The 13618-nt window shown below is 38.9% G+C and overlaps 1 protein-coding gene across 4 annotated transcripts in view; it reads left to right on the top strand.

The window, feature by feature from the left end:
• The window catches only part of SLC22A15 (solute carrier family 22 member 15), a 94841-nt gene that overhangs the window by 16045 nt on the left and 65178 nt on the right, over positions 1–13618 (top strand). The window lies entirely within an intron of this gene.

Here is a 13618-nt window from a genome sequence, read left to right as displayed (position 1 = left end):
TAAAAAAAAAAAAAAAAAAAAAAAAGTTAAAGGTTTTAGTGGATCAAAGGAGAACATTCTATGAGAACACATTCCTTTTCCTCTTACTACACATGGGAGAAGCTTGAATCTTTCCAAACTAGTTAGATGAAAAGATACAAACTCCAAAAAAACAGTATGTTGATTATGATGTCCTTTTAAAAAGTGAATTAAAATTTTAATCTCTCTTTATTAAATATGCAAAAATTAACACAGAGAAATGTAACGATTCATATATAACACCCATAGTTCTTTTGTTTTTTTTTTTTCTTGAGATGGAGCGTTGCTTTGTTGCCCAAGCCTGGAATGCAGTGGCGCAATCTCGGCTCACTGCAACCTCTGCCTCCCAGGTTCAAGCAATTTTCCTGCCTCAGCCTCCCGAGTAGCTGAGATTACAGGCACCCACCACCATGCCTGGCTAATTTTTTTTTTTTTTTTTGAGACGGAGTCTCGCTCTGTCACCCAGGCTGGAGTGCAGTGGCGTGATCTCGGCTCACTGCAAGCTCCGCCTCCCGGGTTCACGCCATTCTCCTGCCTCAGCCTCTCCGAGTAGCTGGGACTACAGGCGCCCGCCACCACGCCAGGCTAATTTTTTTTTTTTTTTTTTTTTGTATTTTTAGTAGAGATGGGGTTTCACCATGGTCTCGATCTCCTAACCTCGTGATCCTCCCGCCTTGGCCTCCCAAAGTGCTGGGATTACAAGCGTGAGCCACCGCGCCCGGCCCAGCCTGGCTAATTTTTTTTTTTGTAGTTTTAGTAGAGACGGGATTTCACCATGTTGATCAGGCTGCTCTTGAACTTCTGACTCAGGTGATCCACCCACCTCAGCCTCCCAAAGTGCTGAGATTACACCTGGCCCATAGTTAATTTTTAAGTCCAGTCCTGTGTGTAGACAATATGGGGCACCTTGACTGTACAATGTAAAACACAGACAATACCACCTAGTATGGTCAGGAAGCCTTACTTTCAAGGGGGCTTTGCTGGCCAGAGAGAAGTTTCTGGTCCTTCTGAGCCAGCCAGAGGTAAAGAATCTGAGGGTAGATGGTCTGATGAAGAGAAACCCTGGATGGGGGCAGATCTCATGGTCAGCTGGAAGGCACTGGTGTTGGTTGTTAAAATGTAGAAATACTCTCCTTTTCTTTGCCTGCTCCTCTTAAGCTATCCATGTGTCTGTTGACACCCTGGCCCCATCCTCGGACCCTATGATCCAGTTAATGGGGTAAATGACTGGTACAACAGGGGGCCTCTGGGACCCTTGCCAGCTCTCATTTCTGGTTGCCCTGCTAGTTAGCTCTCCCAAAATTCCTTGACCACTCCTTCCTGGAAGCCACTCTTCTGTGTGTGTGAGTGTGTGAGAGTATATGTGTGTGTGTGTGTGTGTTTGTGTGTGTGTGTGTGTGTGTGTGTCTGTGTGTCCGCACCATGGCCTAGCCAGCCTTACCTGTTGTTGACTATTTTGATAATTCTGCTTTGGATGAGGCGTACTAAAAAAGGGGGAGACATGCCAAGGATGATGTTTTCTTGGTCTTTTCTTAGGAGTCCCCCATGGAGTGCCCCACTTCTAAAAGTTACTAGACTAATTTTTGAGTGACCACCAAAGCAGCATTTCTGACTGCAATTCCTGATGTTACTCTTCACTTAGAAACCTCCAGTGATTCTCCCACAGCACACAGAACACAGTAGAGACCCTATGAGTTACATTCAGGACCTCTCACACTTCGTAGTTTGGTCCAAGTGTACTTTTCCAGCCCCACTCTGCACTTTCCCCCGCTGTCACCCCTATAGAAATATTTACTATTTCCCACACGTGACTCAAGCTGTCAGCATAACCTATTACTATCAGGAAAGCCCTCACCGCTTGCCCTGGCTTCCACCTGGTGAAATCCTTACCTACCCTCTAAGGCTCACTTTCAGTGTCACCTTCCCTGTGAGTCTTCCCAGCCAACTCCCCAGGAGTAAATACGCTTTTGTTTCTGTTCCAGTACTAATTTATTTGCACTTATGTTACAGACTGTTGTTTGTGGTTCATCTCTAAAAGTTCTTTGAGGTCAGAAACCATGTTTTGGTCATCTTTGTATTTCCATGGCCTATAGCAACCACCAGCACCACCACCACCACCACCACCACTACCACCATTGCCACCACTCCTAACCTATTAAAATAACAAACAGCTTTGTTTAATGATTATGATATGCCAGAGATTGTGATATATGTAAAATTTAATTATCAAAGTAATTCTATGAGGTAGGAATCATTTCCCCCATTTTACAGATTTAAAAAATGGAGACCCCTTGAGGTCAGTGTTAGCTAATAATGGCAGAGCTGAGATTTGAAGCTAAATTTGTCTTAACTCAGAAGCCTGTGCTCTTAATTATTGTGCTTTTTAGGAATATATCCAATCCAAATTGGCATATACATCTCTTAGGTTCTTTTTGGTGAGTAATTATAGCCAAATAATTTTTAAAACCTTTTTTATTTGGAAATAATTTCAAATGAAAGAAATTGTGAGATTAGTACAAAGAATCCCCTTATCTCTTTTAGTTTCATCTGTTGTTACTAGTTTACCTCATTAGCATTATTATTGTCTCTCTGTTTTTTCCTAAGCCATTTGAAAGTTGCATATGTTAGTGTTCTTTTATGCCCAGATACTTCAGCATGTATTTCCTAAAAATAAGGATGTTCTCTTCATAACCACACCACAGTTATCAATGTCAAGAAATTCAACATTGATACTATAGTTTTATTTAAACTATACCTAGTTGTATGCCATCCATACCTAATTTTGTCACTTAACCCAATAACATCCTTGATAGCATTGTATTTTCCTCTCATGTATTGAATCCAATTCAGGATCACACATGACATTTAGTTGTCATAGTTCTTTAGTATCGTTTGACCTTCAGCCTTTTTTTTTTCTTTTATAACTTTGATATTTTTAAAGCATCTGTACCTCTTCTCTTTTTCAAAATAAGAATGTTCTTCGTTTTGGATCTGTCTGATGATTTCTCATTCGGGTTGGTTTTGCATCCCAAGTCAGAATAGTACATAAATAATGTATCCCTCTCAGGGTATCACATCAAAAGACACACTATATCCATCTGCCCTTAGTGGTGACTTTAATTTTGATTAGCCATTCCAGGTATTGTCTGATATTCTCCCCTGTCCCTGTCAGTTACTATCTTTTTTTCATTTCAAGGGATAAAGAACTATGGGGAATCACTTTCAGGTTATATAAATTTGCTGTTTCTTATCACTGCGACCTTTGCCTCCTATGTTCAAGCAATTCTTCTGCCTCACCCTCCCAAGTAGCTGGGATTACAGGCACCTGCAACCATGCCCCACTAATTTTTGTATTTTAATAGGGACAGGGTTTCACCATGTTGGCCAGGCTGGTCTCAAACTCCTGATCTCAGGTGATCTCCCCTCCTTAGCCTCCCAAAGTGCTGGGATTATAGGTGTGAGCTACTGTGCCCAGCCCAAAATGGTTATTTCTTAACTCCAGCACTTCCATCGCATTTACTAGCTTGCATACTTTCTACTGTAAGCAAGAGCCCTTTCTTCTCCCTTGTCTGTCTGTCTGTCTCTGTCTGCCTGTTTGCCTGTATATTTATCAACCACATGTATATAATCTTGGATTCCTATTCTTTTCAGTGATTTGTAATTTATTACAGCTCTGAATTATTTTGGAACTCAAATTTGTCCTAATTTACCAGTGGGAACCTCTTCAAGCTGCCTCTTGTGTCCTTTTATTTTTAATTAAAATTTTTATTTTGAAATAATTGTGGATTTACATTCAGTTGCAAGAAATAATACAGAGAAATTTTGTGTACTCTTTACCTAGTTTTCTCCAATGGGGAAAACCATAGTATGATATCATAACTGAGATATTGACACTGACACTGCTAAGACACAAAACATTTCCATCACCACAAGGATCCTTCATGTTGGCCTTTTAGAGCCACACCCACTTTCCTCCCATCCCTTACCTTTTTCTTAATCGCTAGTAACCACTAATCTGCCCTCTTATACTATGAGTTTTTCATTTTAAGGATGTTGTAAAAATGGAATCATATTGTAGAAGCCTTTTGAGATTGGCTTTTTTTATTCAGCATAATTATCTGCAGATTCATCTAGGCTTAGTTTTATTACTAATTAGTTATATAATTACTTATTAGTTATATAAGCAGATTTGGAATGGGATAGATTGCCGCTTTATTCTTTTTCAAAAGTATTTTAGCTATTTCAGTTCCTTTGCCTTTCCATATAAATTTTAGAATAATTTTGTATGTATCTACCAAAAAATATTTATGAGATTTTGATAGAAGTTGTGTTAAACTTGCATATCAATTTGGGGAGAATCAACATCTTTACTATGCTGAGTCTTCCAATACATCAACACTATGTGTTATTTTGAGTGTCTTTGATTTCTTTCATCAGCGTTTCATATCTTTAGTATGCAAACCCTGAATATGTTTTTAGGTTCATTAGGTTTTAGATTAATTCATTAGATTCACATCTAAATATTTTTTTTTTTTGAGGGATTGTAAATGGTACTGTATTTTAAATTTCTGTTTCTACGTGTTTATTGCTAGTATAGATAAATATTATACAATTCATTTTTATATATTAATCTTTTATCCTTTGATCTTAATCTTATATTATTTCTTTTGGGAAATTTTAAAATTATGAATTTAATTTCTTTAATAGTTATAGGGTGATTCAAATGATATATTTTGTATTGTATGAGTTGTGTAGCTTGTGCTTTTCAAGGAGTTAGTCCATTTCATCTAAGTTGTCGCTTATTAATTCTAGGTGCTTTTTGAAGATTCTTTGGGATTTTCTTGACAGTTATATAAAAAGTAAGGACAGTTTTTTTTTTTTCTATTTCCAATCTGTATGCCTTTTGTTTTACCTTATTGCTCTGGCTAGAATGTCTAGCACTGTGTTGAATAAAATGGTAAGAGTGGACATCCTTGCCTTGATTCTGATCTTAGAAGGGATACACTCAGTCTTTCACCATTAAGTGCAGTTTTAGCTATAGGTTTTTATAGATACTCTTTATCAAATCGAGGAAGCTTCCCATAATTCCATTTTTTATGCCAATACCATGCTGCTTTGGCTACTATAGCTCTGTAGCATAATTTGAAGTCAAATAATGTGATTGCTCCAGTTGTGTTGTTGTTGTTGTTGTTGCTCAGGATGGCTTTGGCTATTCTGGGTCTTTGGTGGTTCCATATAAATTTTAGAATGATTTTTTTCTGTTTCTGTGAAGGTGTCATCAGTATTTTGATAGAGATAGCATTGAATCTGTAGATTGCTTTGGGTAGTATGGACATTTTAACAATATTGATTCTTCCAATCCATTAACATGAAATATCTTGCCATTTTTTGTGTGTCCTTTTCAATTTCTTGAATCAATATTTTATAGTTTTCACTGTAGAGATCTTTCACTTCTTTGGCGAGGTTTATTTTTTAGTATTTTATTTTATTTGTAGCTTTTGTAAATGGGGTTACTTTCTTGATTTCTCTTTCAGATTGTTCACTGTTAGCATATAGAAATGCCCCTGATTTTATATGTTCATTTTGTATCCTGCAAGTTTACTGAATTTGTTTCTATTCTAATAATTTTTTGGTGGAGTCTTTAGTTTTTTTTCAGATCATATCATCTGCAAACAAGGGTAATTTGACTTCTTCCTTTCCAATTTGGATGCCCTTTATTTCTTTCTCTTGTCTGATTGCTGTAGCTAGGACTAACAGTACTAAGTTGAATAATGGGGTGAAAATAGACATCCTTGTCTTGTTCTAGATCTTAGAGGAAAGACTTTGTTTTTCTCTCTCCAGAATGATACTAGCTGTGAGTCTGTCATATATGGCTTTTATTGTGTTGAGGCATGTTCCTTCTATACCCGGTTTTTTGCAGATTTTTATGAAGGATGTTGAATTTTATCAAATGCTTTTTCAGCATCAATTGAAATGATTGTATGGATTTTGTTCTTCATTCTGTTGATATGATGTATCACATCAATTTGCATATGTTGAACCATCCTTGCATTCCTGGATGAATCCCACTTGGTCGTGATGGATGACCTTTTAATGTGTTGTTGAATTTGATTTGCTAGTATTTTGTTGAGAATTTTTGCATCAATATTCATCAGATATATTGGCCTCTAGGTTTTCTTTTTTTGATGTGTCTTTGTCTGGTTTTGGTATCAGGGTAATACTAGCCTCGAAGGATCATTTTGGAAGTAGAATCAGCTCTCTTCCTCTATTTTTTGGAGTACTTTGAGTAGGATTGGTATTAGTTCTTTAAATGTTTGGTAGAATTCAGCAGTAAAGTCAATGGGTCTCTGGCATTTCTTTTCTGGGAGACTTTTTATTATGTCTTTGATCTTGTTACTTGTTATTGATCTATTTAGGCTTTGGAGTTCTTCATAGCTCAATCTTGGAAAGTTGTATGTGTCTAGGAATTTATCCATTTCTTCTAGGTTTTCCAACTTATTGGCATATAGTTGCTCATAGTAGCCTGTAATGATCCTTTGAATTTCTGTTGTGTCAGTTGTAATGTCCCCTTTTTCCCCTGATTTTATTTATTTGGGTCTTCTCTCTTTTTTTCTTAGTTTAGCTAAAGGTTTATTGGTTTTATCTTTTCAAAAACACAACTTTTCATTTTGTTGATCTTGTGTACTTTTTTAAAATTTCAATTTCATTTATTTCTTCTCTGATCTTTATTATTTCTTCTACTAATTTTGGGTTTGGTTTGCTCTTGCTTTCTAATTCTTTAATCTGCATCATTAGGTTATTTATTTGAAGTTTTTCTACTGTTTTGATGTAGATGCTTATTGCAATAAACTTTCCTCTTATTACTGTTGTATTCCATGGGTTTTGATATATTATATTTCCATTTTCATTTGTTTCGAGGAATTTTTAAATTTTCTTCTTAATTTCTTCTTTGACCCACTGGTCATTCAGAAGCATATTGTTTCATTTCCTTGCGTTTGTATCATTTTCAAAGTTCCACTAGTTATTGATTTCTAGTTTTGTTCCATTGTGATTGGAGAAGATATTTGAAATGATTTTAATATTTTTGAAATTTTTAAGACTTGTTTTGTGGCTAACATGTGGTCTTTCAGCATGATCCATTTGCTAAGGAGAAGAATGGAAGAATGTGTATTCTGCAGCTATTGGATGAAATGTTTTGTAAATGTTTGATCTATAATGCAGGTCCATTTGGTCTATAGTGCAGATTAAGTCTAATGTTTGTTGATTTTTCTCCCTGGATGACCTGTCCAGTGCTGAAAGTGATGTGCTGAAGTCTGCAGCAACTATTGTATTGGGGTTTATCTCTCTTTTTAGCCCTAATAATATTTACTTCATACATTTGGGTGCTCCAGTGTTGGATGCATATATATTTTTGTTCTTTTTTTTTTTTTTTTTTTTCTGGAGACAGAGTCTTGCTCTGTCACCCAGGCTGGAGTGCAGTGGCATGATCTCAGTGCAACCTCCACCTCCTGGGTTCAATTCATTCTCATGCCTCAGCCTCCCGAGTAGCTGGGACTAAAGGTGTGTGCTACCATGCCCGGCTAATTTTCTGTATTTTAGTAGTATTGGTGTTTCATGGGGTTGCCCAGGCTGGTCTTGAACTCTTGAGCTCAGGCAATCTGCCTGCCTCCACCCCAAAAAGTGCTAGGATTACAGGCATGTACCATCACATCTGGCCTATATTCTTTTTTTTTTTTTATTATACTTTAGGTTTTAGGGTACATGTGCACAATGTGCAGGTTTGTTACATATGTATCCATGTGCCACGTTGATTTCCTGCACCCATTAACTCATCATTTAGCATTAGGTATATTTCCTAATGCTGTCCCTGCCCCCTGCCCCAACCCCACAACAGTTCCCGGAGTGTGATGTTCCCCTTCCTGTGTCCATGAGTTCTCATTGTTCAATTCCCACCTATGAGTGAGAACATACAGTGTTTGGTTTTTTGTCCTTGCGATAGTTTACTGAGAATGATGTTTTCCAGTTTCATCCATGTCCCTACAAAGGATATGAACTCATCCTTTTTTATGGCTGCATAGTATTCCATGGTGTATATGTGCCACATTTTCTTAATCCAGTCTATCATTGTTGGACATTTGGGTTGGTTCCAACTCTTTGCTATTGTGAATAGTGCCGCAATAAACATACGTGTGCATGTGTCTTTATAGCAGCATGATTTATAGTCCTTTGGGTATATACCCAGTAATGGGATGGCTGGGTCAAATGGTATTTCTAGTTCTAGATCCCTGAGGAATCGCCACACTGACTTCCACAACGGTTGAACTAGTTTACAGTCCCACCAACAGTGTAAAAGTGTTCCTGTTTCTCCACATCCTCTCCAGCACCTGTTGTTTCCTGATTTTTTAATGATGGCCATTCTAACTGGTGTAAGATGGTATCTCACTGTGGTTTTAATTTGCATTTCTCTGATGGCCAGTGATGATGAGCATTTCTTCATGTGTTTTTTGGCTGCATAAATGTCTTCTTTTGAGAAGTGTCTGTTCATGTCCTTTGCCCACTTTTTGATGGGGTTGTTTGTTTTTTTCTTGTAAATATGTTTGAGTTCATTGTAGATTCTGGATATTAGCCCTTTGTCAGATGAGTAGGTTGCAAAAATTTTCTCCCATTCTATAGGTTGCCTGTTCACTCTGATGGTAGTTTCTTTTGCTGTGCAGAAGCTCTTTAGTTTAATTAGATCCCATTTGTCAATTTTGGCTTTTGTTGCCATTGCTTTTGGTGTTTTAGACATGAAGTCCTTGCCCACGCCTATGTCCTGAATGGTATTGCCTAGGTTTTCTTGTAGGATTTTAATGGTTTTAGGTCTAACATTTAAGTCTTTAATCCATCTTGAATTAATTTTTGTATAAGGTGTAAGGAAGGGATCCAGTTTCAGCTTTCTACATATGGCTAGCCAGTTTTCCCAGCACCATTTATTAAATAGGGAATCCTTTCCCCATTTCTTGTTTTTGTCAGGTTTGTCAAAGATCAGATCGTTGTAGATATGCAGCATCATTTCTGAGGGCTCTGTTCTGTTCCATTGATCTATGTCTCTGTTGTGGTACCAGTACCATGCTGTTTTGGTTACTGTAGCCTTGTAGTATAGTTTGAAGTCAGGTAGGGTGATGCCTCCAGCTTTGTTCTTTTGGCTTAGGATTGACTTGGCGATGCGGGCTCTTTTTTGGTTCCATATGAACTTTGAAGTAGTTTTTTCCAATTCTGTGAAGAAAGCCATTGGTAGCTTGATGGGGATGGCATTGAATCTATAAATTACCTTGGGCAGTATGGCCATTTTCACGATATTGATTCTTCCTACCCATGAGCATGGAATGTTCTTCCATTTGTTTGTATCCTCTTTTATTTCATTGAGCAGTGGTTTGTAGTTCTCCTTGAAGAGGTCCTTTACATCCCTTGTAAGTTGGATTCCTAGGTATTTTATTCTCTTTGAAGCAATTGTGAATGAGAGTTCACTCATGATTTGGCTCTCTGTTTGTCTGTTATTGGTGTACAGGAATGCTTGTGATTTTTGTACATTGATTTTGTATCCTGAGACTTTGCTGAAGTTGCTAATCAGCTTAAGGAGATTTTGGGCTGAGACGATGGGGTTTTCTAGATATACAATCATGTCATCTGCAAACAGGAACAATTTGACTTCCTCTTTTCCTAATTGAATACCCTTTATTTCCTTCTCCTGCCTGATTGCTCTGGCCAGAACTTCCAGCACTATGTTGAATAGGAGTGGTGAGAGAGGGCATCCCTGTCTTGTGCCAGTTTTCAGAGGGAATTCTTCCAGTTTTTGCCCATTCAGTATGATATTGGCTGTGGGTTTGTCGTAGATAGCTCTTATTATTTTGAGATACATCCCGTGAATACCTAATTTATTGAGAGTTTTTAGCATGAAGGTTGTTGAATTTTGTCAAAGGCCTTTTCTGCATCTATTGAGATAATCATGTGGTTTTTGTCTTTGGTTCTGTTTATATGCTGGATTACATTTATTGATTTGCGTATGTTGAACCAGCCTTGCATCCCAGGGATGAAGTCCACTTGATCATGGTGGATAAGCTTTTTGATGTGCTGCTGGATTCGGTTTGCCAGTATTTTATTGAGGATCTTTGCATCAATGTTCATCAAGGATATTGGTCTGAAATTCTCTTTTTTGGTGATGTCTCTGCCAGGCTTTGGTATCAGGACAATGCTGGCTTCATAAAATGTGTTAGGGAGGATTCCCTCTTTTTCTATCAATTGGAATAGTTTCAGAAGGAATGGTACCAGTTCCTCCTTGTACCTCTGGTAGAATTCAGCTGTGAATCCATCAGGTCCTGGACTCTTTTTGGTTGGTAAGCTATTGATTATTGCCACAATTTCAGAACCTGTTATTGGTCTATTCAGAGATTCAACTTCTTCCTGGTTTAGTCTTGGGGGGTGTATTTGTCGAGGAATTTATCCATTTCTTCTAGATTTTTCTAGTTTATTTGCATAGAGGTGTTTGTAGTATTCTCTGATGGTAGATTGTATTTCTGTGGGATCAGTGGTGATATCCCCTTTTTCATTTTTTATTGCATCTATTTGATTCTTCTCTCTTTTCTTCTTTATTAGTCTTGCTAGCGGTCTATCAATTTTGTTGATCTTTTCAAAAAACCAGCTCCTGGATTCATTAATTTTTTGAAGGGTTTTTTGTGTCTCTATTTCCTTCAGTTCTGCTCTGATTTTAGTTATTTCTAGCCTTCTGCTAGCTTTTGAATGTGTTTGCTCTTGCTTTTCTAGTTCTTTTAATTGTGATGTTAGGGTGTCAATTTTGGATCTTTCCTGCTTTCTCTTGTGGGCATTTAGTGCTATAAATTTCCCTCTACACACTGCTTTGAACGTGTCCCAGAGATTCTGGTATGTTGTGTCTTTGTTCTCGTTGGTTTCAAAGAACATCTTTATTTCTGCCTTCATTTCATTATGTACCCAATGGTCATTCAGGAGCAGGTTGTTCAGTTTCCATGTAGTTGAGCGGTTTTGAGTGAGTTTCTTAATCCTGAGTTCTAGTTTGATTGCACTGTGGTCTGAGAGACAGTTTGTTATAATTTCTGTTCTTTTACATTTGCTGAAGAGAGCTTTACTTCCAACTATGTGGTCAATTTTGGAATAGGTGTGGTGTGGTGCTGAAAAAAATGTATATTCTGTTGATTTGGGGTGGAGAGTTCTGTAGATGTCTATTAGGTCCACTTTGTGTAGAGCTGAGTTCAATTCCTGGATATCCTTGTTAACTTTCTGTCTCGTTGATCTGTCTAATGTTGACAGTGGGGTGTTAAAATCTCCCATTATTATTGTGTGGGAGTTTAAGTCCCTTTGTAGGTCACTCAGGACTTGCTTTATGAATCTGGGTGCTCCTGTGTTGGGTGCATATATATTTAGGATAGTTAGCTCTTCTTGTTGAATTGATCTCTTTACCATTATGTAATGGCCTTCTTTGTCTCTTTTGATCTTTGTTGGTTTAAAGTCTATTTTATCAGAGACTAGGATTGCAACCCCTGCCTTTTTTTGTTTTCCATTTGCTTGATAGATCTTCCTCCATCCCTTTATTTTGAGTCTATGTGTGTCTCTGCACATGAGATGGGTTTCCTGAATACAGCACATTGATGGGTCCTGACTCCTTATCCAGTTTGCCAGTCTGTGTCTTTTAATTGGAGCATTTAGCCCATTTACGTTTAACGTTAATATTGTTATGTGTGAATCTGGTCCTCTCATTATGATGTTAGTTGGTTATTTTGCTCGTTAGTTGATGCAGTTTCTTCCTAGCCTCGATGGTCTTTACAATTTGGCATGTTTTTGCAGTGGCTGGTACCGGTTGTTCCTTTCCATGTTTAGTGCTTCCTTCAGGAGCTCTTTTAGGGCAGGCCTGGTGGTGACAAAATCACTCAGCCTTTGCTTGTCTGTAAAGTATTTTATTTCTCCTTCAGTTATGAAGCTTAGTTTGGCTGGATATGAAATTCTGGGTTGAAAATTCTTTTCTTTAAGAATGTTGAATATCGGCCCCCACTCTCTTCTGGCTTGTAGAGTTTCTGCCGAGAGATCAGCTGTTAGTCTGATGGGCTTCCCTTTGTGGGTAACCTGACCTTTCTCTCTGGCTGCCCTTAACATTTTTTCCTTCATTTCAACTTTGGTGAATCTGACAATTATGTGTCTTGGAGTTGCTCTTCTCGAGGAGTATCTTTGTGGCGTTCTCTGTATTTCCTGAATCTGAATGTTGGCCTGCCTTGCTTGATTGGGGAAGTTCTCCTGGATAATATCTTGCAGAGTGTTTTCCAACTTGGTTCCATTCTCCCCATCATTTTCAGGTACACCAATCAGACGTAGGTTTGGTCTTTTCACATAGTCCCAAATTTCTTGGAGGCTTTGTTCATTTCTTTTTATTCTTTTTTCTCTAAACTTCCCTTCTCGCTTCATTTCATTCATTTCATCTTCCATCAGCGATACCCTTTCTTCCAGTTGATCGCATCTGCTAGTGAGGCTTCTGCAGTCTTCGCGTAGTTCTCGAAACTTGGCTTTCAGCTCCATCAGCTCCTTTAAGCCCTTCTCTCCATTGGTTATTCTAGTTATCTATTCTTCTAATTTTTTTCAAAGTTTTTATCTTCTTTGCTATTGTTTTGAATTTCCTCCCGTAGCTCAGAGTAGTTTGATCGTCTGAAGCCTTCTTCTCTCAACTCGTCAAAGTCATCCTCCATCCAGCTTTGTTCCGTTGCTGGTGAGGAACTGTGTTCCTTTGGAGGAGGAGAGGTGCTCTGCTTTTTAGAGTTTCCAGCTTTTCTGCTCTGTTTTTTCCCCATCTTTGTGGTTTTATCTACTTTTGGTCTTTGATGATGGTGATGCACAGATGGGTTTTTGGTGTGGATGTCCTTTCTGTTTGTTAGTTTTCCTTCTACCAGACGGGACCCTCAGCTGCAGGTCTGTTGGAGTTTACTAGAGGTCCACTCCAGACCCTGTTTGGCTGGGTGTCAGCAGCGGTGGCTGCAGAACAGCAGATTTTCGTGAGACCACAAATTCAGCTGTCTGATAGTTCCTCTGGAAGTTTTGTCTCAGAGGAGTACCCGGCCAAGTGAGGTGTCAGTCTGTCCCTACTGGGGGGGTACCTCCCAGTTAGGCTGCTCAGGGGTGAGGGACCCACTTTAGCAGGCAGTCTGTCCGTTCTCAGATCTCCAGCTGCGTGCTGGGAGAACCACTACTCTCTTCAAAGCTGTCAGTCAGACAGGGACATTTAATTCTGAGGAGGTTCCTGCTGACTTTTTCCTGCCCCCAGAGGTGGAGCCTACAGAGGCAGGCAGGCCTCCTTGAGCTGTGGTGGGCTCCACCCAGTTGGAGCTTCCTGGCTGCTTTGTTTACTTAAGCAAGCCTGGGCAATGGCAGGCGCCCCTCCCCCAGCCTCGCTGCCGCCTTGCAGCGTGATCTCAGACTGCTGTGCTAGCAATCAGCGAGACTCCGTGGGCATAGGACCCTCTGAGCCAGGTGCGGGACACAGTCTCCTAGTGTGCCATTTTCCAGGCCCGTTGGAAAAGCGCAGTATTGGGGTGGGACTGACCCG

The sequence above is a fragment of the Hylobates moloch genome, unplaced genomic scaffold (genome assembly GCF_009828535.3).
Source record: "Hylobates moloch isolate HMO894 unplaced genomic scaffold, HMol_V3 SCAFFOLD_5, whole genome shotgun sequence".
Taxonomy (NCBI): Eukaryota; Metazoa; Chordata; class Mammalia; order Primates; family Hylobatidae; genus Hylobates; species Hylobates moloch.
Note: the sequence above shows the minus strand (reverse complement) of the source record. Positions and strands in the feature narration are given on the sequence as shown.